We start from the raw sequence: 25,306 nt of genomic DNA, 5'->3' as shown, positions 1-25,306 counted from the left end.
CCAAAGGACCTGACGGGAAACACCCACGCCCTTGAGGAGACGTTGCCAGACCACTCCTGGTCAGATCGAACTCAGACTAAGAGATGCTAAATTCTCTTCAAAGGTTCTAACGTTAATGCTCATGTTTTGAATGTTCAATATTATCTCCAGTAAGCAAATTTCGTCAAGCTTATATTGGACTGATTGATATGAATGTAGAAACGAAAACGTTTCACAATGTTACGTTGGTTCTAAATCAAGGCGAGAGAGGGGCCTTGGGTCTTGGGATCTTGGTGGAGGAAATGGACTGGGAGTTTAGGTTGGGGTGAGAAGAGGTAGCAGAACGGAGGGAAGGACTAAGGGAGGGTGAACATGATGGGGTTCAGGAGGGGCTGAGGAAGGCAGGCGTGACAACATAGGTTGTGGGGGAAAGGCGCAACTCCCATATCCTCAGACATCTTGAATCTCACATTCTTCTCTCTGATCACCAGGATGGCTTCCGTAAGGCTGGATTCACTGGTGATATCTTCTATTTCAATAATGTCTGGTCATCGTCTCTGAAAGATTGTGAGGAATCGTATGTAGTTGCCTTTGATATATCCAAATCCTTTGACAGATGAGGCATCGAAGTCTCATCTATAAGCTCTCGTCTTTTGGCTTCCCTCCTTCACTTTGCTCCTTCATATCTAGCTTCCTCTCCGGCCGATCTATCTCTGTGGTTGTTGATGGATCAGCCTCCCCCCCCCCCCCCCCCCCCGATCAATAACCGTGTCCCTGAAAGTTCTGTCCTGTCCCCTACATTTCTTCTCGTTTTCATCCACGATTTCCTTTCTTCTACAAATAACCAAATGCACTCATACGCTGACGACTCAACACTGCATTCATCCACATCGTTCAATTCTGCTCCTTCTCTCACTTGGTCTGCATCTCGTCTCGACACAACTTCCTAAGGAAACTCGGACAGGATATCTTAGTGGGACAGACGAAATATGGTTAAGTTTAGTGCCTCCAAAACCTAGTTTCTGCCCATTTCTCTATCGAAAACTCCTCACTACATTCCTTTCTTTTTTGATGGTTTTGTAATTCCGCCTTTTAACTCGATGAACATACTTGGTATTTCTGAAACACTCACTCTGTCTTGGAAACCCCACATTACGGAAATAACTAATCTGACTACGAAATTGAGGGGCCTGTTTACATGTTGATTTTTTTTTTTCTTCCGAACGGCTGCTGCAAAGGATTAATCCGTTCTTGTATGCGGTACGATTTGTAAACTATCCCAGGCTAACTTTAAAACTTGACCCCCTTGCCCTACGCCGTAATATTGGTTCACTTTCCCTCTTCCATAAGCATTGCATTGGTGTTTGCTCCCGAGAGCTGGCTGTTTGTGCGCCCCCACCATTAGATAGACCTCGCAATACTCGACAAGCTGCTGCGTCACATGATTACTGTGTGGTTGCTGGTAACTCAAGGATGGGACATTTTGATAAGCTTCTTTCCCTACACCTCATTGCTTTGGAACTCTTTACCCTCTCATGTCTTTCCCCATAACTATGACCTGGCACATTCTAAAAGACGGGTTTTCCACTTCCACCAGAATTCGTATACATTTTTCTTTGTCTCTTCTTCATATCGTTCATTAACCTCTCTCTCCCAGTTAAGGGCCGGCCTTGATGTGGACTTCTGTCTGAAACTGGAGCCTCCAACGTTGAAAAAGAAAAAACAGATCTCCCTACAAAATGTATATCAATTTGAATCAACAAACAAATCTTCCTTAGTTCTTGGTATCATCTGTTTCATATTACAATATCTAGATTTATTTTCTCGCTAAACTGGTCGCTTGTCATAATAAACTTACTTCTGTACAACAGCTACATTCAGACTCAAGGGAATTTAACAGGTATCAGTAAGTGAACTTAACATAGAATACTTAAGACCTGTTAAGTTTTCTAGGATACAATGTATTCTCACATATCACTCTTCTCTTCTCCAATTCAACATTGTCTTCACTTCATAATTCGCTCCCCCCCCCTTTGAAAGCTTATTATTGCCCACCCCCCACACCCTTGAAAGTTCAAAATTCGCCAGCTTTTTGAAAATTCAAAATCCCCCCCCCCCCCCCCTTGAAAGTTCATAATTCGCCCTCCCCCTTTAAAGTTTGTAATCCCTCCCAACACACACACACACACACACACACACACACACACACACATACACACACACACACACACACACACACAACTGGAAACTCGCTTAGCAGAAGGTAATAATGGAGGCGGTGGCCTGGTGGTGGAGGGTCCTGGTAGTGGAGTCCTAGTGGTGGAGGAAGGTCCTAGTGGTGAAGAAAGTTCCAGGTGGAAGAGGAGGAAAATCCTGGTGGAGGAGGGAGGTCCTGGTGGTGCAAGGTCCTGGCGGAGGGTCCTGGTGGTGGAGGAAGGTCCTGGTGGTGGAGGAAGGTCCTGGTGGTGCAATGTCCTGGTGGAGGGTCCTGGTGGTGGAGGAAGGTCCTGGTGGTGCAATGTCCTGGTGGAGGGTCCTGGTGGTGGAGGAAGGTCCTGGTGGTGGAGGAAGGTCCTGGTGGACGAGGAGGAAGATTCTGGTGGTGGAAGAAGGTCCTGGTGGAGGAGGAAGGTCCTGGTGGTGGACGAAGATTCTGGTGGTGGAGGAAGGTGCTGGTGGAGGAGGAAGGTCATGGTGGTGAAGGAAGATCCTAGTGGTGGAGGGTCCTGGTGGTGGAGGAAGGTGCTGGTGGAGGGTCCTGGTGGAGGTGGTTCATGGTGGCTGGGGTTCTGGTGGTGAAGGTTATTGTGGTGGAGGACTGTTGTGTGTTTGTTTGTGTGTGTGTGTGTGTGAGAGAGAGAGAGAGAGAGAGAGAGAGAGAGAGAGAGAGAGAGAGAGAGAGAGAGAGAGAGAGAGAGAGAGAGAGACCTGGATTGTAATCAACGTGATTATCACATCCGTCGAACGAAGATATTATAAAACGTATGAACGCTAAAAGAAAAGAGGAATTCTCAGCATAGCCTGCCTTGTATATCACTGGGTTTCCATGTGCGCCATTGTGTGTATTTTATTCCAAATATTACGCATGTCTCTATCTGACATGTGTAGCAACTCGGGCGTAGGAAAGGTGACGAGTGAACCAGTCCGTGAACATTTGGCGAGGTATTGCATGACTTCATGATGTCATTAAGGTAAAATTAATTCCTAACTAGACTCGTCACAGGGGCCGCTCCTCACGCCCAGGGGACTTATCAGCCTTCATTGTGCGTATGTACGTACTGCCCTACTGTGGCAGGAGACCCCGCCCTCCCCTCGCTCATTTGAGTGCCCGTTGTTATATTGAAAAATCTATAACTCTCGAGTGCTTGAGTGAGTGAGAGTCTCAGGTGAGAGTGACGAGGCTAACTGTTGCGGAGGAGGTTACTGGTGGGCCGGGCTCTCCCCTAGGAGGGCTCCCCGCTCCAAGTGATACTGATAACATATCAGCGACACTCGTTATCAGCTTCAGTCACTTGTATGACATGGGAAGTGATTTTGACTCAAGACTGTCTCTCTCCCAGGACGAACCTTAACCAGAAAACTAGGTAAGGGAAATTAGGTTGAGAGCAAGGCTTTTCAAGATGGTAAATTGTGGGGAACATTTGCCTGAACTTGGCAAGTACTATTGATGGCCCCTGACCAGCTGTTATCTCAGTGCAAGTTGATGGGTCACCGATAGATAGTATTATACATCTGAAAACTCCAGTTTGATGTATGGAAATATATTCTTCTTGAAACCAGGATCAGCATATGAATACGTGGAACGCTTCAAAGTAGGATGTGACGAAGATATTTGACATTGATGCAATCAACAGGTGATACAATAACTGTGCCTAACCACTGAAGGTGAGACGCTAACTGTGCCTAACCACTGAAGGTGAGACACTAACTGTGCCTGACCACTGAAGGTGAGACGCTAACTGTGCCTGACCAGTGAAGGTGTGACATCAACTGTGCCTGACCAGTGAAGGTGAGACACTAACTGTGCCTGACCAGTGACGGTGAGACACCAACTGTGCCTGACCACTGAAGGTGTGACACTAACTGTGCCTGACCACTGAAGGTGAGACACCAACTGTGCCTGACCACTGAAGGTGTGACACTAACTGTGCCTGACCACTGAAGGTGTGACACTAACTGTGCCTGACCAGTGACGGTAAGACACTAACTGTGCCTGACCAGTGAAGGTGAGACACCAATTGTGCCTGACCAGTGAAGGTGAGACACTAACTGTGCCTGACCAGTGAAGGTGAGACACTAACTGTGCCTGGCCAGTGACGTGAGACACCAACTGTGCCTGACCAGTGACGGTGAGACACCAACTGTGCCTGACCAGTGACGGTGAGACACCAACTGTGCCTGACCAGTGAAGGTGAGACACCAACTGTGCCTTACCAGTGAAGGTGAGACACCAACTGTGCCTGGCCAGTGAAGGTGAGACACTAACTGTGCCTTACCAGTGAAGGTGTGACACTAACTGTGCCTGACCAGTGAAGGTGTGACACTAAATGTGCATGACCAGTGACGGTAAGACACCAACTGTGCCTGACCAGTGACGGTGAGACACCAACTGTGCCTGACCACTGAAGGTGTGACACTAACTGTGCCTGACCAGTGACGGTGAGACACCAACTGTGCCTTACCAGTGAAGGTGTGACACTAACTGTGCCTGACCAGTGAAGGTGTGACACTAAATGTGCCTGACCAGTGACGGTAAGACACCAACTGTGCCTGACCACTGAAGGTGTGACACTAACTGTGCCTTACCAGTGAAGGTGTGACACTGACTGTGCCTGACCAGTGAAGGTGTGACACTAACTGTGCCTTACCAGTGAAGGTGTGACACTAACTGTGCCTGACCAGTGAAGGTGTGACACTAACTGTGCCTGACCAGTGAAGGTGTGACGCTGACTGTGCCTGACCAGTGAAGGTGAGACACTAACTGTGCCTGACCAGTGAAGGTGAGACACTAACTGTGCCTGACCAGTGAAGGTGAGACACTAACTGTGCCTGACCAGTGAAGGTGAGACACTAACTGTGCCTGACCAGTGACGGAAAGCTGAGATTTTCCTCTCATCTTCGGCAGAAGGATGCCACAAACCAGGGAATCCCAACCTCACCACCAGGAAGCGTGAGTTATGATATCATCTCAGTTCTCACAGTGTCACACAATACAGACATAATTATGATATCATCTCAGTTCTCACAGTGTCACACAATACAGACATAATTATGATATCATCTCAGTTCTCACTGTGTCACACAATACAGACATAATTATGATATCATCTCAGTTCTCACTGTGTCACACAATACAGACATAATTATGATATCATCTCAGTTCTCACAGTGTCACACAATACAGACATAATTATGATATCACCTCAGTTCTCACAGTGTCACACAATACAGACATAATTATGATATCATCTCAGTTCTCACAGTGTCACACAATACAGACATAATTATGATATCATCTCAGTTCTCACAGTGTCACACAATACAGACATAATTATGATATCATCTCAGTTCTCACAGTGTCACACAATACAGACATAATTATGATATCATCTCAGTTCTCACAGTGTCACACAATACAGACATAATTATGATATCATCTCAGTTCTCACAGTGTCACACAATACAGACATAATTATGATATCATCTCAGTTCTCACAGTGTCACACAATACAGACATAATTATGATATCATCTCAGTTCTCACAGTGTCACACAATACAGACATAATTATGATATCATCTCAGTTCTCACAGTGTCACACAATACAGACATAATTATGATATCATCTCAGTTCTCACAGTGTCACACAATACAGACATAATTATGATATCATCTCAGTTCTCACAGTGTCACACAATACAGACATAATTATGATATCATCTCAGTTCTCACAGTGTCACACAATACAGACATAATTATGATATCATCTCAGTTCTCACAGTGTCACACAATACAGACATAATTATGATATCATCTCAGTTCTCACAGTGTCACACAATACAGACATAATTATGATATCATCTCAGTTCTCACAGTGTCACACAATACAGACATAATTATGATATCATCTCAGTTCTCACAGTGTCACACAATACAGACATAATTATGATATCATCTCAGTTCTCACAGTGTCACACAATACAGACATAATTATGATATCATCTCAGTTCTCACAGTGTCACACAATACAGACATAATTATGATATCATCTCAGTTCTCACAGTGTCACACAATACAGACATAATTATGATATCATCTCAGTTCTCACAGTGTCACACAATACAGACATAATTATGATATCATCTCAGTTCTCACAGTGTCACACAATACAGACATAATTATGATATCATCTCAGTTCTCACAGTGTCACACAATACAGACATAATTATGATATCATCTCAGTTCTCACAGTGTCACACAATACAGACATAATTATGATATCATCTCAGTTCTCACAGTGTCACACAATACAGACATAATTATGATATCATCTCAGTTCTCACAGTGTCACACAATACAGACATAATTATGATATCATCTCAGTTCTCACAGTGTCACACAATACAGACATAATTATGATATCATCTCAGTTCTCACAGTGTCACACAATACAGACATAATTATGATATCATCTCAGTTCTCACAGTGTCACACAATACAGACATAATTATGATATCATCTCAGTTCTCACAGTGTCACACAATACAGACATAATTATGATATCATCTCAGTTCTCACAGTGTCACACAATACAGACATAATTATGATATCATCTCAGTTCTCACAGTGTCACACAATACAGACATAATTATGATATCATCTCAGTTCTCACAGTGTCACACAATACAGACATAATTATGATATCATCTCAGTTCTCACAGTGTCACACAATACAGACATAATTATGATATCATCTCAGTTCTCACAGTGTCACACAATACAGACATAATTATGATATCATCTTAGTTCTCACAGTGTCACACAATACAGACATAATTATGATATCATCTCAGTTCTCACAGTGTCACACAATACAGACATAATTATGATATCATCTCAGTTCTCACAGTGTCACACAATACAGACATAATTATGATATCATCTCAGTTCTCACAGTGTCACACAATACAGACATAATTATGATATCATCTCAGTTCTCACAGTTCACACAATACAGACATAATTATGATTCATCTTAGCTCTCACAGTGTCACACAATACAGACATAATTATGATATCATCTTAGCTCTCACAGTGTCACACAATACAGACATAATTATGATATCATCTCAGTTCTCACTGTGTCACACAATACAGACATAATTATGATATCATCTCAGTTCTCACAGTGTCACACAATACAGACATAATTATGATATCATCTAGTTCTCACAGTGTCACACAATACAGACATAATTATGATATCATCTCAGTTCTCACAGTGTCACACAATACAGACATAATTATGATATCATCTCAGTTCTCACAGTGTCACACAATACAGACATAATTATGATATCATCTCAGTTCTCACAGTGTCACACAATACAGACATAATTATGATATCATCTCAGTTCTCACAGTGTCACACAATACAGACATAATTATGATATCATCTCAGTTCTCACAGTGTCACACAATACAGACATAATTATGATATCATCTCAGTTCTCACAGTGTCACACAATACAGACATAATTATGATATCATCTCAGTTCTCACAGTGTCACACAATACAGACATAATTATGAATATCATCTCAGTTCTCACTGTGTCACCCAATACAGACATAATTATGATATCATCTCAGTTCTCACAGTGTCACACAATACAGACATAATTATGATATCATCTCAGTTCTCACAGTGTCACACAATACAGACATAATTATGATATCATCTCAGTTCTCACAGTGTCACACAATACAGACATAATTATGATATCATCTCAGTTCTCACAGTGTCACACAATACAGACATAATTATGATATCATCTCAGTTCTCACAGTGTCACACAATACAGACATAATTATGATATCATCTCAGTTCTCACAGTGTCACACAATACAGACATAATTATGATATCATCTCAGTTCTCACAGTGTCACACAATACAGACATAATTATGATATCATCTCAGTTTCTCACAGTGTTCACACAATACAGACATAATTATGATATCATCTCAGTTCTCACAGTGTCACACAATACAGACATAATTATGATATCATCTCAGTTCTCACAGTGTCACACAATACAGACATAATTATGATATCATCTCAGTTCTCACAGTGTCACACAATACAGACATAATTATGATATCATCTTAGTTCTCACAGTGTCACACAATACAGACATAATTATGATATCATCTCAGTTCTCAGCAGTGTCACACAATACAGACATAATTATGATATCATCTCAGTTCTCACAGTGTCACACAATACAGACATAATTAAGATATCATTCTTAGTTCTTCACAGTGGTCACACAATACAGACATATTTATGTGATATCATCATCAGTTCTCACTGTGGTCACACAAATAGCAGACATAATTATGGATATCAGTCTTAGTTTCTCACAGTGTCACACAATACAGACATAATTATGATATCGATCTCAGTTCTCATCAGTGTCACACAATACAGACATAATTATGATTATCATCTCAGTTCTCACAGTGTCACACAATACAGACATATTTATCATATCATCTTAGGTTCTCACTGTGTCACACAATATAGACAGAATTATGATATCATCTCGTGTCTCACAGTGTCACACAATACAGACAGAAATTATGATAGCATCTAAGTTCTCACAGTGTCACACAATACAGCCCATTAATTATGATATCATCTCAGTCTCAACAGTGTGTCACACAATACAGACAAAATTAGGGATATCAATCTCAGGTCTCTCAGTGGGCCACACAATACAGACATAATATGATATCATCTCTGTTCTCACAGTGTCACACAATACAGTGACACTAATTATGAGATATCATCTTAAGTATTTATCTCACTAGTGTCACACGAATACTAGACATAATTAGTGATATCATCTCAGTTCTCACCAGTGTCACACAATACAGACATAATTATGATATCATCTTAGTTCTCACAGTGTCACACAATACAGACATAATTATGATATCATCTCAGTTCTCACAGTGTCACACAATACAGACATAATTATGATATCATCCTCAGTTCTCACAGTGTCACACAATACAGACATAATTATGATATCATCTCAGTTCTCACAGTGTCACACAATACAGACATAATTATGATATCATCTTAGTTCTCACTGTGTCACACAATACAGACATAATTATGATATCATCTTAGTTCTCACTGTGTCACACAATACAGACATAATTATGATATCATCTTAGTTCTCACAGTGTCACACAATACAGACATAATTATGATATCATCTTAGCTCTCACAGTGTCACACAATATAGACATAATCAAGACTCAGTAAGTTTCTCTTATCACAAACATTACTCTTCGTGCGTCTCTGAAATACCCTGATAGTCCATATTAATTCTGTTTAAATGATAAGAAACGATTCTTCCCATCAAGAAAGCATTTTTATCGCATTTCGGTATAAAATAACTTTTTTCATATTCAGTATGAAGGGGAAAATTACACTATAAAACAGTTTTAAAACAGTTCATAGATTATTTGAATACTGGTGAATAAAAGAAGAAATGAACGACCTTACAAGAAGGATGAAGGAAAGATTGATGAGTTTACTCAAGGAAATCATTACACAAGACAGATTAGTAGTTGTAATTGTTTATATACACGAAAGGAGAATAATGGCTGGGGTAAGCCTAACATTCGCCGCTCACACGTCTTCATTGATGTTATGAAGAAAGGTTTACCCCACGGGTTCTTGTCCTGTGATCCATAGACCATTACCCAGTGGTCCACAGATGGATGAAAATAAAACTAACAATATACTTTTTTCATATTATCTGAGTCTCTTCTACAGAAAAAGGTAAAATATACCTCATGGCATGTTAGTTTCGTTTAGTTTACAAATGTGTGCTCAGGAATGCTGCATTGGTTTACACATTTACACAGTGTTTTACACATTTAACTTTCTTCACTGCACAGATTTACACAATTCTCTCATTTGATTTTTTTTATTGATAATTCTGATTATCAATACAAATCATTTAAAAGCTTAGTTTGTTATTTTTTTTTTTTTTATTATACTTTGTCGCTGTCTCCCGCGTTTGCGAGGTAGCGCAAGGAAACAGACGAAAGAAATGGCCCAACCCCCCCCCCCCCCCCATACACATGTATATACATACGTCCACACACGCAAATATACATACCTACACAGCTTTCCATGGTTTACCCCAGACGCTTCACATGCCTTGCTTCAATCCACTGACAGCACGTCAACCCCGGTATACCACATCGCTCCAATTCACTCTATTCCTTGCCCTCCTTTCACCCTCCTCCATGTTCAGGCCCCGATCACACAAAATCTTTTTCACTCCATCTTTCCACCTCCAATTTGGTCTCCCTCTTCTCCTTGCTCCCTCCACCTCCGACACATATATCCTCTTGGTCAATCTTTCCTCACTCATCCTCTCCATGTGCCCAAACCACTTCAAAACACCCTCTTCTGCTCTCTCAACCACGCTCTTTTTATTTCCACACATCTCTCTTACCCTTACGTTACTCACTCGATCAAACCACCTCACACCACACATTGTCCTCAAACATCTCATTTCCAGCACATCCATCCTCCTGCGCACAACTCTATCCATAGCCCACGCCTCGCAACCATACAACATTGTTGGAACCACCATTCCTTCAAACATACCCATTTTTGCTTTCCGAGATAATGTTCTCGACTTCCACACATTCTTCAAGGCCCCCAGGATTTTCGCCCCCTCCCCCACCCTATGATCCACTTCCGCTTCCATGGTTCCATCCGCTGCCAGATCCACTCCCAGATATCTAAAACACTTCACTTCCTCCAGTTTTTCTCCATTCAAACTCACCTCCCAATTGACTTGACCCTCAACCCTACTGTACCTAATAACCTTGCTTTTATTCACATTTACTCTTAACTTTCTTCTTCCACACACTTTTCCAAACTCAGTCACCAGCTTCTGCAGTTTCTCACATGAATCAGCCACCAGCGCTGTATCATCAGCGAACAACAACTGACTCACTTCCCAAGCTCTCTCATCCCCAACAGACTTCATACTTGCCCCTCTTTCCAAAACTCTTGCATTTACCTCCCTAACAACCCCATCCATAAACAAATTAAACAACCATGGAGACATCACACACCCCTGCCGCAAACCTACATTCACTGAGAACCAATCACTTTCCTCTCTTCCTACACGTACACATGCCTTACATCCTCGATAAAAACTTTTCACTGCTTCTAGCAAATTTCCTCCCACACCATATATTCTTAATACCTTCCACAGAGCATCTCTATCAACTCTATCATATGCCTTCTCCAGATCCATAAATGCTACATACAAATCCATTTGCTTTTCTAAGTATTTCTCACATACATTCTTCAAAGCAAACACCTGATCCACACATCCTCTACCACTTCTGAAACCACACTGCTCTTCCCCAATCTGATGCTCTGTACATGCCTTCACCCTCTCAATCAATACCCTCCCATATAATTTACCAGGAATACTCAACAAACTTATACCTCTGTAATTTGAGCACTCACTCTTATCCCCTTTGCCTTTGTACAATGGCACTATGCACGCATTCCGCCAATCCTCAGGCACCTCACCATGAGTCATACATACATTAAATAACCTTACCAACCAGTCAACAATACAGTCACCCCCTTTTTTAATAAATTCCACTGCAATACCATCCAAACCTGCTGCCTTGCCGGCTTTCATCTTCCGCAAAGCTTTCACTACCTCTTCTCTGTTTACCAAATCATTTTCCCTAACCCTCTCACTTTGCACACCACCTCGACCAAAACACCCTATATCTGCCACTCTATCATCAAACACATTCAACAAACCTTCAAAATACTCACTCCATCTCCTTCTCACATCACCACTACTTGTTTGTTACTTAGTTTGTTACTAACTAATAAAGACACTGATAATATAAGGGTTGTATTTCTCACGTATCTAGTAAGGGTTTGTGTGGTATGATATGTTCTTGATTGTGATTCAGACTCAGTATAGAATCAGATATATGGTGAAGGTGACACAGCGGATGTCCTCCAGTGACCTACATGCATGAAAAGTTTAGGAAATCCCTGTTTCATACTTCTGTTGCTTCATATCTTTTTATACTCGTTTATATGCAAGATATGTCTACTTCTTATCCCAGATGCTGGGGAGAAAGACATTTTACCTCCGTATTCCCCGCGTGTCGTAGGAGGCGACAAAAGGAGGCTTTGCTGAGGGCTCGAAACCCTACCCTTCTTGTATTTCAATTTCTAATAGAGGAAACAGAAGAAGTCAAGCGGGGGAGTGCTCATCCTCCTCGAAGCCTCAGATTGGGATGTCTGAATGTGTGTGGATGTAACTAAGATGAGAATAAAGGAGAGTTAGGTAGTATGTTTGAGGAAAGAAACCTTGATGTTCTGGCTCTGAGTGAAACGAAGCTCAAAGGTAAAGGGGGAAGAATGGTTTGGAAACGTCTTAGGAGTAAAGTCAGGGGTTGGTGAGAGGACAAGAGCTAAGAAAGGACTTGCGCTACTTTTGAAGCATTAGTTGTGGGAGTGTGTGATAGAGTGTAAGAAAGTATATTCTAGATTGATGTGGATAAAACTGAAAGTGGATGGAGAGAGATGGGTGATTGCTGGTGCCTGTGCACCTGGGCATGAGAAGAAAGATAATGAGAGACAAGTGTTTTGGGTGCGGTTGTGTGTGTCAGCAGTCCTGGTGCACGAGAGCGGGTGTTAGTTATGGGTGATTTAAATGCGAAGGTAAGGAATGTGGCAGTAGTGGGTATAATTGGTGTGCATTGGGTATTCAGTATTCTGAATAGAAATGTTGAAGAGCTTGTGTTGTGAGCTGGAAAAAGACTGGTGATTGGAACACCTGGTTTGATAACAGATACAGATACGTATATGAGTAGGAGATGGTCAGTGGGCATCATTAGATTACGTATCAGTGATAGGCTATTAAAAGGAGACTTGGATGTTAATGTGCTGAGAGGGGCAGGTGATGAGGTGTCTGATCACTAACTTGTGGAGGCGAGGGTGAAGATCTGTGAAGGTTTTCGAATATGAGGAGACAATGTCGGAGAGAAGAGAGTGGAGAGAGTAAGTGAGCTTGGAAAGGAGACTTGTGTGAAGGAATACCTGGAGAGACTGGGTGCTAAATGGCAAAAGGTGAGAGCAGTGGGGGAGGAATGAGAGGTATCTAGGTGAGTGCAGTGGGTGAGGAATGAGAGGGTTTTAGGGAAGCAGCGATGGCAAGTGCAAAAGATGAATGTGGCATGAGAGGTGGGAAGTGCGCAGATTAAAAAAGGACAGTGAGTGGTGGGATGAAGTAAAGTTGCTAATGAAATAAAAAAGAGAGGCATTTAGGTGGTTCTTACAGGGAAGGAGTGCAAATGATTGGGAGATGTATAAGAGAAAGCGGCAGGAGGTAAAGAGAAGGGTGCGGGGGTTGAAAAAGAAGGAAAATGAGAGTTGAGGTGAGAGAGTATTATTGATTTTCAGGGAGAATGGAAATATGTTTTGGAAGGCGGTAAATAATGTGCAAAAGACAGGAGAACAAATGGGATCATCGGTGAAGGCAGCAAAAGGGGAAGTGATAACCGGTATTGATGAAGTGAGGAGGAGATAGAGTGAGCATTTTGAAGGATTGTTTAATGTGTTTGATGATAGAGTGGCAGATGTAGGGTATTTGGGTCTGGGTGGTATGTGAAGTAAGACAGTCAGGGAGAGTGGTTTCGTGAATAGAGAAGAGGTGGTGACAGCCGCGCGGGAGATGAAATCCAGCAAGGTGGCGGCGACGGGAGTGGATGGTATTGCAGTTGAATTTATCAAGAAAGGGGATGACTGTGTTGTATGTATGTATATATGAATATTGGTGAAGTGCCTGAGGACTGGAAGAATGCAAGTATAGTGCCACTGTATAAAGGCAAAGGGGATAAAGATGAGTTTTCAAACTACAGAGGCATGAGTCTGTTGAGTGTACCTGGAAAATTATATGGGAGGGTATTGATTGAGAGGGTGAAGGCATGTACAGAGCATCAGATTGGGGAAGAGCAGTGTGGTTTCAGTAGTGATAGAGGATGTGTGGATCAGGTGTTTGCTTTGAAGAATGTGTGTGAAAATTACTTAGCAAAACAGATGGATTTATATGTGGCACTTATGGATCTGGAGAAGACATATGATAGGGTAGATAAAGATAAATGGTGTAGGAGATAAGCTGCCAGAAGCAGTGAGAAGATTTTACCAAGGATGTAAAGTATGTATACGAGTAGAAAGAGAGGAGAGTTATTATTTCCCAGTGAAGGTCGGTCTGCGGCAGGGGTGTGTGATGTACCATGGTTGTTTAATTTGTTTATGGAGGGGAGGGGGGAATGAGGGAGGCAAAATGCAAGAGTTTTGGAGAGAGGGGCAACTATACAGTCTGTTGGGGATGAGAGGGCTTGGGAAGAGAGTAATTTATTGTTCGCCGATGATATACCTCTGGTATCTGAACCGAGTGAGAATCTGCACAAGCTGGTGACTGAGATTGGAAGAGAGTGCGAAAGAAGAAAGCTGAGAGTAAATATGAATAAGAGAAACGTTATTAGGTTCAGCAAGGTTGAGGGACAGGTTAGTTGGGATGTAAGTATCAGTGGAGTAAAATTGGAGGAAGTGAAGTGTTTTATATATCCGGGAGTGTACTTAACAGCGAATGGAACCATGGATGGGGGAAGGGGCGATGGCTTTGGGAGCGATGAAGAGTATGTGGAAAGAGAGAACGTTATCTAGGAGAGCAAAAATGGGTATGTTTGAAGGAAAAGTAGTTCCAACAATAATATATGGTTGAGGGGCATGGGCTATAAAGAGGGTTGTACGTAGGAGGGTGGATGTGTTGGAAATGAAATATTTGAGGACAATGTGTGGTGTGAGGTGGTTTGATCGAGTAAGTAATGAAAGGGTAAGAGAGATGTGTGGTAATAAAAAGGGTGTAGTTGAGAGAGCAGAAGAGGGTGTGTTGAAGTGGATTGACATATGGAGAGAATGAGTGAGGAAAGGTTGACAAACAGGATATATGTTTCAAGGGAACAAGGAGAAGCGGGAGACCAAATCGGAGGTGGAAGGATGGAGTGAAAAAGATTTTGAAGGATAGAGGCCTGAACATACAGGAGTGTGAAAGTTGTGCAAGGAATAGGGTGAACTGGAGCGATGTGGTATACCGGGGTCGACATGCTGTCAATGGACTGATCCAGGGAATGTGAAACGTCTGGGTTAAACCATGGAAAGGTCTGTGGAGCCTGGATGTGGACAGGGAGCTGTGATTTCGGTGCATTACACATGACAGCTAGAGACTGAGTATGAACCAATGTGTCCTCTTTTGTCTGTTTACCTGGCGCTACCTCGCTGAAGCAGGGGGTAGCGATGTAATTTCCTGTGGGGAACGGCGTTGCCGGGAATGGATGAGGGCAAGCAAGTATGAATATGTACAATCATATATATGTGTACGTGTATGGGCATATATATATATATATATATATATATATATATATATATATATATATATATATATATATATATATATATATATATATATATATATATACATATATATAAAGATGTTTTGGAAGGTGGTAAATAAAGTGCGTAAGACAAGAGAACAAATGGGAATATTGGTGAAGGGGGTTAATGGGGAGGTGATAAGAAGTAGTGCTGATGTGAGAAGATGGAGTGAGTATTTTGAAGGTTTGTTGAATGTGTTTGTTGATAGAGTAGCAGATATAGGGTGTTTTGGTCGAGGTGGTGTGAGAAGTGAGAGTCAGAGAGAATGGTTTGGTAAACAAAGAAGAGGTAGTGAAATCTTTACGGAAGATGAGAGCCGGCAAGGCGGCGGGTTTGAATGGTATTGCAGCGAAATTCATTAAAAAAGAGGGTGACTGTGTTGTTGACTGGTTGGTAAGGATATTCATTGTACTTATGGCTCATGGTGAAGTACATGAGGATTGGCGGAATGTATGCATAGTGCCGTTGTACAAAGGCAAAGGAGATAAAAGTGAGTGCTCAAATTACAGAGGTATAAGTTTGTTGAGTATTCCTGGTAAATTATATGGGAGGGTATTGATTGAGAGGGTGAAGGCATGTACAGAGCATCAGATTGGGGAAGAGCAGTGTGGTTTCACAAGTGGTAGAGGATGTGTGGATCAAGTGTTTACTTTGAAGAATGTATGTGAGAAATACATAGAAAAACAAATGGATTTGTATGTAGCATTTCTGGATCTGGAGAAGGCATACGATAGAGTTGATAGAGATGCTTTGTGGAAGGTATTAAGAATATATGGTGTGGGAAGCAAGTTGCTAGAAACAGTGAAAAGATTTTATCGAGGATGTAAGGCATATGTACAAGTAGGAAGAGAGGAAAGTGATTGGTTCCCATTGAATGTCGGTTTGCGGCAGGGGTGTGTTATGTACCCATGGTTATTTAATCTATTTATGGATGGGGTTGTTAGGAAGGTGAATGCAAGAGTTTTGGAGAGAGGGGCAAGTATGCAGCCTGTTGTGGATAAGAGGGCTTGGGAAGTGAGTCAGTTGTTGTTCCCTGATGATACATCGCTGGTGGCTGATTCGGGTGAGAAACTCCAGAAGCTGATGATTGAGTTTGGTGAAGTGTATGAAAGAAGAAAGCTGAGAGTAAATGTGAATAAGAGCAAGGTTCTTATGTACAGTAGGGTTGAGGTACAAGTCAACTAGGAGGTAAGTTTGAATAGAGAAAAACTGGACGAAGTGAAGAGTTTTAGATATCTGGGAGTGGATTTAACAGCGGATGGAACCATGGAAGCGGAGGTGAGTCACAGGATGGGTGAGTAGGCGAAGGTTCTAGGAGCGTAGAAGAATGTGTGGAAAGCAAGAAAATTATCTCGGAGAGCAAAAATGGGTATATTTGGGGGAATAGTGGTTCCAACAATGATATATGGTTGCGAGACGTGGGCTATAGAAAGGGTTGTGCGGAGGAGGGTGGATGTGTTGGAAATGAGATGTTTGAGGACAAAATGTGGTGTGAGGTGGTTTGATCGAGTAAGTAATGAAAGGGTAAGAGAGATGAGTGGTAATAAAAAGAGTGTGGTTGAGAGAGCAGAAGAGGGTGTATTGAAATGGTTTGGTCACATGGAGAAAATGAGTCAGGAAAGATTGGCAAAGAGGATATATGTGTCAGAGGTGGAGGGAACGAGGAGAAGTGGGAGACCAAATTGGAGGTGGAATGATGGAGTGAAGCAGATTTTGAGTGATCGGGTCCTGAACATGCAGGAGGGTGAAAGGCGTGCAAGGAATAGAGTGAATTAGAACGATGTGGTATACCGGGGTCGACGTGCTGTCAATGGATTGAACCAAGGCTTGTGGAGTGTCTAGGGTAAACCATGGAAAGTTTTGTGGGGCCTAGAAGTGGAAAGGAAGTTGTGGTTTCAGTGCATTACACATAACAGCTAGAGACTGAGTGTGAACGAATGAGGCCTTTGTTGTCTTTTCCTCGTGCTACCTCGCGCGCGAGCGGGGAGAGGGGGTGCCATTTCATGTGTGGCGGGGTGGCGACGGGAATGGCTGAGGGCAGCAAGTATGAATATGTACATGTGTATATATGTATTTGTCTGTGTATGAATATGTATGTATACACTGAAATGTATAGGTATGCATATGTGCGTTTGTGGGCGTGTTTGTATATACATGTGTATGTGGGTGGGTTGGGCCATTCCTTCAGCTGTTTACTTGGGATACCTCGCTAACGCAGGAGACAGCGACAAAGTATAATATAATAATGAATAATATATATATATATATATATATATATATATATATATATATATATATATATATATATATATATATATATATATATATATATATTTTTTTTTTTTTTTTTTTTTTTTTGCTTTGTCGCTGTCTCCCGCGTTTGCGAGGTAGCGCAAGGAAACAGACGAAAGAAATGGCCCAACCCACCCCCATACACATGTATATACATACGTCCACACACGCAAATATACATACCTACACAGCTTTCCATGGTTTACCCCAGACGCTTCACATGCCTTGATTCAATCCACTGACAGCACGTCAACCCCGGTATACCACATCGCTCCAATTCACTCTATTCCTTGCCCTCCTTTCACCCTCCTGCATGTTCAGGCCCCGATCACACAAAATCTTTTTCACTCCATCTTTCCACCTCCAATTTGGTCTCCCTCTTCTCCTCGTTCCCTCCATCTCCGACACATATATCCTCTTGGTCAATCTTTCCTCACTCATTCTCTCCATGTGACCAAACCATTTCAAAACACCCTCTTCTGCTCTCTCAACCACGCTCTTTTTATTTCCACACATCTCTCTTACCCTTACGTTACTTACTCGATCAAACCACCTCACACCACACATTGTCCTCAAACATCTCATTTCCAGCACATCCATCCTCCTGCGCACAACTCTATCCATAGTCCACGCCTCGCAACCATACAACATTGTTGGAACCACTGTTCCTTCAAACATACCCATTTTTGCTTTCCGAGATAATGTTCTCGACTTCCACACATTCTTCAAGGCTCCCAGAATTTTCGCCCCCTCCCCCACCCTATGATCCACTTCCGCTTCCATGTTTCCATCCGCTGCCAGATCCACTCCCAGATATCTAAAACACTTCACTTCCTCCAGTTTTTCTCCATTCAAACTCACCTCCCAATTGACTTGACCCTCAACCCTACTGTACCTAATAACCTTGTTCTTATTCACATTTACTCTTAACTTTCTTCTTTCACACACTTTACCAAACTCAGTCACCAGCTTCTGCAGTTTCTCACATGAATCAGCCACCAGCGCTGAATCATCAGCGAACAACAACTGACTCACTTCCCAAGCTCTCTCATCCCCAACAGACTTCATACTTGCCCCTCTTTCCAAAACTCTTGCATTCACCTCCCTAACAACCCCATCCATAAACAAATTAAACAACCATGGAGACATCACACACCCCTGCCGCAAACCTACATTCACTGAGAACCAATCACTTTCCTCTCTTTCTACACGTACACATGCCTTACATCCTCGATAAAAACTTTTCACTGCTTCTAACAACTTGCCTCCCACACCATATATTCTTAATACCTTCCACAGAGCATCTCTATCAACTCTATCATATGCCTTCTCCAGATCCATAAATGCTACATACAAATCCATTTGCTTTTCTAAGTATTTCTCACATACATTCTTCAAAGCAAACACCTGATCCACACATCCTCTACCACTTCTGAAACCACACTGCTCTTCCCCAATCTGATGCTGTGTACATGCCTTCACCCTCTCAATCAATACCCTCCCTTATAATTTGCCAGGAATACTCAACAAACTTATACCTCTGTAATTTGAGCACTCACTCTTATCCCCTTTGCCTTTGTACAATGGCACTATGCACGCATTCCGCCAATCCTCAGGCACCTCACCATGAGTCATACATACATTAAATAACCTTACCAACAAGTCAATAATACAGTCACCATCTTTTTTAATAAATTCCACTGCAATACCATCCAAACCTGCTGCCTTGCCGGCTTTCATCTTCCGCAAAGCTTTTACTACCTCTTCTCTGTTTACCAAATCATTTTCCCTAACCCTCGCACTTTGCACACCACCTCGACCAAAACACCCTATATCTGCCACTCTATCATCAAACACATTCAACAAACCTTCAAAATACTCACTCCATCTCCTTCTCACATCACCACTACTTGTTATCACCTCCCAATTTGCGCCCTTCACTGAAGTTCCCATTTGCTCCCTTGTCTTACGCACTTTATTTACCTCCTTCCAGAACATCTTTTTATTCTCCCTAAAATTTAATGATACTCTCTCACCCCAACTCTCATTTGCCCTTTTTTTCACCTCTTGCACCTTTCTCTTGACCTCCTGTCTCTTTCTTTTATACGTCTCCCACTCAATTTCATTTTTTCCCTGCAAAAATCGTCCAAATGCCTCTCTCTTCTCTTTCACTAATACTCTTACTTCTTCATCCCACCACTCACTACCCTTTCTAATCAACCCACCTCCCACTCTTCTCATATATATATATATATATATATATATATATATATATATATATATATATATATATATATATATATATATATATATATATATATATTTATATATATATCCCCGGGGATAGGGGAGAAAGAATACTTCTCATGCATTTCCCACGTGTCGTAGAAGGCGACTAAAGGGGACGGGAGCGGGGGGCTAGAAACCCTCCCCTCCTTGTATTTTAACTTTCCAAAAGGGGAAACAGAAGAAGGAGTCGCGCGGGGAGTGCTCATCCTCCTTGAAGGCTCAGATTGGGGTGTCTGAATGTGTGTGGATGTAACCAAGATGAGAAAAAAGGAAAGATAGGTAGTATGTTTGAGGAAAGGAACCTGGATCTTTTGGCTCTGAGTGAAACGAAGCTCAAGGGTAAAGGGGAAGAGTGGTTTGGGAATGTCTTGAGAGTAAAGTCAGGAGTTTGTGAGAGGATAAGAGGAAAGGAAGGAGTAGCACTCCTCCTGAAGCAGGAGTTGTGGGAATATATGATAGAGTGCAAGAAAGTAAACTCTAAATTAGTATGGGTAAAACAAAAAGTGGATGGAGAGAGATGGGTGATTATTGATGTCTACGCACCTGGGCATGAGAAGAAAGATCATGAGAGGCAAGTGTTTTGGTAGCAGCTGAGCGAGTGTGCTAGCAGCTTTGTTGCACGAAACCGGGGTATAGTTATGGGTGATTTGAATGTAAAAGTGAGTAAAATGGCAGTTGAAAATATTATTGGTGTACATTGGGTGTTCAGTGTTGTAAATGGAAATGACGAAGAGCTTTTGGATTTGTGTGCTGAAAAAGGACGGGTGATTGGGAATACTTGGTTAAAAAAGAGATATACATAAGTATACTTATGTAAGTAGGAGAGATAGCCAGAGAGCGTTTTTGGATAATGTGTTAATTGATAGGCGCATGGAAGAGAGACTTTTGGATGTTGATGTGCTGAGAGGGGCAACTGGAAGGATGTCTGATCATTATGTTGTGGAGGCGAAGGTGAAGATTTATAGAGGTTTTCAGGAAAGAAGAGAGAATGTTGGCGTGAAGAGAGTGGTGAGAGTAAGTGAGCTTGGAAAGGAGACTTGTGTGAGGAAGTACCAGGAGAGACTGAGTGCCGAATGGAAAAAAGTGAGACCAAATGATGTAAGGGGAGTGGGGGAGGAATGGGATGTATTTAGAGAAGCAGTGATGGCTTGCGCAAAAGTCGCGAGTGGCATGAGAAGTGTGGGAGGTGGGCAGATTAGAAAGGGTCGTGAGTGGTGGGATGAAGAAGTAAGATTGTTAGTGAAAGAGATGAGAGAAGCGTTTGGACGATTTTTGCAGAGTAGTGCGAATGACTGGGAGATGTATAAAAGAAAGAGGCAGGAGGTCAAGAGAAAAATGCAATAGGTGAAAAAAAGGGCAAATGAGAGTTGGGGTGAGAGAGTATTATTAAATCTTATGGAGGATAAAAAGATGTTTTGGAAGGAGGTAAATAAAGTGCGTAAGACAAGAGAACAAATGGGAACATCGGTGAAGGGGGCTAATAGGGAGGTAATAACAAGTAGTGGTGAAGTGAGAAGATGGAGTGAGTATTTTGAATGTTTTTTTATATGTTTGATGATTGAGTGGCAGATATAAGGTGTTTTGGTCGAGGTGGTGTGCGAAGTGAGAGGGTCAAGGAGAGTGGTTTGGTGAACAAAGAGGCAGTGAAAGCATTGCGGAATATGAAAGCCGGCAAGGCAGCGGGTTTGGATGGTATTGCAGTGGAATTTATTAAAAAGGAGGGTGACTGCGTTGTTGACTGGTTGGTGAGGATACTCATTGTATGTATGGCTCATGGTGAAGTGGCTAAGGATTGGCGGAATGCATGCATAGTGCCATTGTACAAAGGCAAAGGGGATAAAGATGAGTGTTTAAATTACAGATGTATAAGTTTGTTGAGTATTCTTGGGAAATTTTATGGGAGGGTATTGATTGAAAGGGTGAAGGCATGTACAGAGCATCAGATTGGGAAGAGCATGGTTTCAGAAGTGGAAGAGGAGGTGTGGATCAGGTGTTTGCTTTGAAGAATGTATGTGAGAAATACTTGTGAAAAATGTATGTGAGAAAAACAGATGGATTCGTATGTAGCATTCATAGATTTGGAGAAGGCTTTTAAAATTGAGTTGATAGAGATGCTTTTGGAAGGTAAAAGGAATATATGGTGGGGGAAAGGCAAGTTGTTTGAAACAGTAAAAATTTTTTTTATCGAGGTTTAAAGGGCATTGACGGGTAGGAAGAGAGGAAAGTGATTGGTTCCCATTAAAATGGGTTTGCGGCAGGGGTGTTTTATGTCCCATGGTTTTTAATTATTTTGGAGGGGGTTTTGGTTGGGGAAGGTGAATGCAAAAATTTTTTGGAAAAGGGGCAAGTTTTGCAGCCTGTTGTGGATAAGAGGGTTTGGGGAAAGTGAGCCAGTTGTTTTTTCCCTGAATGATACATGTGGTGGCTGTTTCGGGTGGGGAAAATCAAAAAGCGGGTGATTGATTTTGGGTTAAAGTTTTGGAAAGAAGAAAGTTAAGAGTAAATGTAAATAAGAGCAAGGTTTTTTTGGGAAACAGTGGGGTTTGAGGTCAATCAATGGGAGGGTAAGTTTGAATGGAGAAAAACGGGAGAAGGGGAAGGTTTTAGAAAATTGGGAGGGGAAATTTCAGGGAGGGAAAAACCATGGAAGCGGAAAAAATAAAGGGGTGGGGAGGGGCAAAATTTCTGGGACCCTTGGAAGAATGTGGGGAAAAGCAAGAAAATTATCTCGGAAGCAAAAATGGGTATTTTGGGGGAATAGTGGTTCCAAAAATTGTTTAGGGTTTGGGGGGGAGTGGGCAAAGGGAAAGGGTTTGGGGAGGAGGGTGGATGTTTGGAAATGAGTTTTTTGAGGACAAAATGGTTGAGGGGGTTTGATCGAGTAAGAAAATAAAGGGTAAGAGAGTTTGGTGGTAAAAAAAAAAGAGTGTGGTTGAGAGGCGAAGAGGGGTTTTGAAATGGTTTGGTCACATGGAGAAAATGAGTAGGAAAGATTGAAAGAGGATATATGTGTCAAAAGGTGGGGGGAACAAGAAGTGGGAGCCCAAAATTTTTGGAGGGGGGAAAGATGGAGTGAAAAGATTTTGAGTGTTGGGGGCCGGGAACATGCAGGGGGTAAAAGGGTGCAAGGAATAGAGTAAATTGAACGTTGGGGTATACCGGGGTCGACTGCTGTAAATTTAAATTAAACCCGGGGCTTGGGGAGGTTGGGTTTAAACCATGGAAAGTTTTGTGGGGCCTAAAAGTGGAAAAGGGGTTTGTGGTTTCGGTCATTAACGACAGTAGGGGACTGGTGTGAACAAAAGGGGCCTTTGTTGTTTTTTCCTGGCTACCTCGCCCGGAGGGGGAGGGGGGTGTTTTTTCATGTGGGGCGGGTTGGCGAGGGAAGGGAAAAAAGGGAGAAGTATAAATTATGTACATGTGTATATATGTATTTGTCTGGGGTTTTTAATATGTTTTTGTATCCCCCGGGGGAAATTGTTTTTAGGTAGGGGGCATAATGTGGCGTTTGTGGGCGTGTTTTGTATTTTTTAACTTTGTGTTTTTGGGTTTTTGGGTTGGGCATTTTTCTGTGTTTTTGGGGGTTTTTACCTTTTTCGCTAACAAGGGGAAACACCCAAAAATTTTAAATAAATAAAAAAAAAAAATTTAAAATATATATATATATATATATATTTATATATATATATTTTTTTTATATATAATATATATATATATATATATTTTTTTTTTTTTTTTTTTTTTTTTCGCCTTTCCCCTTTTGGGGGTTGCGAAAGGAAACAGCCAAAAGGGAAATCCCAAACCCCCCCCTTTACCCTTTTAAAATTAAAACGAAATTTTTCAACCCCGCTTTCCCCTTTTACCCCAACCCCCCCCCCCCCCCCCCCCCCCCCCCCCCCTTTTTTTTTTTTTTTTTTTTTTTTTTTTTTTTTTTTTTTTTTTTTTTTTTCCATGCCTTGATTCAATCCATGACAAACACGTCAACCCCCGGGATACCACATTTGCTCCAATTCACTCTATTCCTTGCCCTCCTTTCCCCCCTCCTGCAAATTTTTAGGCCCCGATCACACAAAATCTTTTTCACTCCATCTTTTTCCCCCTTTCCAAAATTTTGGGCTCCCTCTTCTCCTCGTTCCCTCCCCCCTCCGGGGCACATATATCCTCTTGGTCAATCTTTCCCCACTCATTCCTCCATGTGCCCCAAAAAAATTTTAAAAAAACCCTCTTTGCTCTCTCAAAACCCCGCTCTTTTTATTTTTCCCCCCATCTCCCCTTTTCCCCTTTGTTACTTTTTTCGATCAAACCACCTCACACCCACATTGTCCTCAAACATCTCATTTCCGCACATCCCTCCCCTGCGCACAACTCTATCCTATCCCCCGCCTCGCAACCATAAAAACATTGTTGGAAAACCCCTTTCCCTTTAAACATACCCATTTTTGCTTTTTCCCAGGGTAATGTTCTCGACTTCCACAAAATTCTTCAAGGCCCCCCCGAATTTTTGCCCCCTCCCCCACCCCTTTTGATCCCCCTTCCCCTTCCCTGGTTTCCCTCCCCCTTTCCAGATCCCCTCCCCGGGAAACTAAAACACTTCACTTCCTCCAGTTTTTTTTCCATTCAAACTACCTCCCCAAATTTACTTGACCCCCAACCCTAATGTACCCAAAAACCTTGTTTTTATCACCCTTTACTCTTAATTTTTTTCTTTTACACACTTTCCAAACTCAGTCCCAGCTTCTGCAGTTTTTTCACATGAAACAGCCCCCAGCGCTGAACATCAGGAACAACAAATGACTCCCCTTCCCAAACTCTCTCATCCCCAACAGACTTCATAATTGCCCCTCTTTTCCCAAAAAATTTTCATTTACCTCCCTTAAAAAACCCCATCCAAAAAACAAATTAAAAAAACCATGGAGAAAATCACACACCCCTGCCGCAAACCTACATT

General features: G+C 42.0%; 1 protein-coding gene across 3 annotated transcripts in view; it reads left to right on the top strand.

Annotated features, from left to right (window-relative positions):
* Positions 1–3,239: 3,239 nt before the first annotated feature.
* The window catches only part of LOC139750894 (uncharacterized), a 145,438-nt gene continuing 123,371 nt past the window's right edge, over positions 3,240–25,306 (top strand). Inside the window, exons 1-2 of one of the 3 annotated variants that reach the window (XM_071665763.1) lie at positions 3,255–3,365; positions 3,760–5,149. The gene's annotated coding sequence lies outside the window, so the exon portion shown is untranslated. Of the gene's footprint in view, positions 5,150–25,306 lie in introns of all 3 variants that reach the window. The other 2 variants (XM_071665761.1, XM_071665764.1) reach the window with 2 other exon arrangements.

The sequence above is a fragment of the Panulirus ornatus genome, chromosome 10 (assembly GCF_036320965.1).
Source record: "Panulirus ornatus isolate Po-2019 chromosome 10, ASM3632096v1, whole genome shotgun sequence".
Classification (NCBI taxonomy): Eukaryota; Metazoa; Arthropoda; class Malacostraca; order Decapoda; family Palinuridae; genus Panulirus; species Panulirus ornatus.
Note: the sequence above shows the minus strand (reverse complement) of the source record. Positions and strands in the feature narration are given on the sequence as shown.